This window comes from Engystomops pustulosus, unplaced genomic scaffold, assembly GCF_040894005.1.
Source record: "Engystomops pustulosus unplaced genomic scaffold, aEngPut4.maternal MAT_SCAFFOLD_659, whole genome shotgun sequence".
Taxonomy (NCBI): Eukaryota; Metazoa; Chordata; class Amphibia; order Anura; family Leptodactylidae; genus Engystomops; species Engystomops pustulosus.
In genome coordinates this window covers 40,001-41,068 of record NW_027285538.1, presented here as the reverse complement: position 1 = coordinate 41,068, position 1,068 = coordinate 40,001, and the positions used below count along the sequence as shown (strand labels likewise).

The window sequence follows — 1,068 nt, the reverse complement described above, 5'->3', positions numbered from 1 at the left end:
AGCGGGTAGTCACGTCTGATCTGAGGTCTAAGGGGTTGGTGGTGCGGAGGGAAGAGGCGAGGGTAGCGTAGCCGCCACCCCCCACCATCCGCCCCCTTTCACCTGCATCCCTCCGTCCCTTCTCACCTCTCCTTACCCGGCAACGAAGCTTCACCTTTCGGGGGAACACGAGCGGAGCGAGATCCCAAGGACGAGAAGCAGTCCAAGCCTACGGGCAAGCGCAGACAGCCTCGCGCAGGGAACACCGCCGGCCGCGAACGTGTCCGTCCGTGGTCGCCGTCGGTCCGAGCAGGGGCGCCGGCGGCAGGTGTCGACCGTGCGCGCCGGACCCCTTGGAGAGGGTCTCGAAGGAGAGAGTCTGACTTTAGGGGGACGAAGGAGCGAACACGGCGTGGGTAGCCGTGAAAGCCCCTGCGACTGAACCCCAGCGGCGCTCGCCCTCGACGGGGCGGCGATCGATGAGAAGCGACCCTCAGACAGGCGTAGCCCCGGGAGTAACCCGGGGCCGCAAGGTGCGTTCGAAGTGTCGATGATCAATGTGCCCTGCAATTCACATTAATTCTCGTAGCTAGCTACGTTCTTCATCGACGCGCGAGCCGAGTGATCCACCGCTAAGAGTGGCTCGTTTTCACACGCTGGTTTTTACAGACGGCCAGCTCGTCCTCGTCAGATGTACGGCACCGCTACATTCGTGTGCACACGGCCGAAGCCGAGCGGACGTTGTCCAAAGAGCGACGCCTGGGAGAAGAGCCTCCGCGGCACACCGCCTGGGGCGGGTGCGGGAGCCCAGTCCCCTGCGCGCCGCTCGTGGGGGACCGGGGGCCGCCACTGGAACGCAGCTCACCCGGCGGAGGCGCGTCTGGCGACAAGCCCCATCGACCTTCGGCAAAGACCGGCGTGGTCGACCCGACAGCGGGGGAGAGGAGGAAGACAGGCGCTGCACCTGTGGAGAGAGGCAGAGGGTCCTCGCGCGCCGAACCCTACCATTCTCCAGGCGCTACGCCGCCTTCCCTCGCCCCCTCATCGAGGACCATCCGCCAGCCACACCGCTCTTCGTTGGGTAACACG

General features: G+C 65.9%; 1 non-coding gene across 1 annotated transcript; it reads right to left on the bottom strand.

Annotated features, from left to right (window-relative positions):
- Positions 1–466: 466 nt before the first annotated feature.
- LOC140112239 (5.8S ribosomal RNA) lies at positions 467–620 on the bottom strand. The gene has a single exon (XR_011852542.1). It is a non-coding gene; the product is annotated as a 5.8S ribosomal RNA (ribosomal RNA).
- Between the last annotated feature and the right edge of the window lie 448 nt (positions 621–1,068).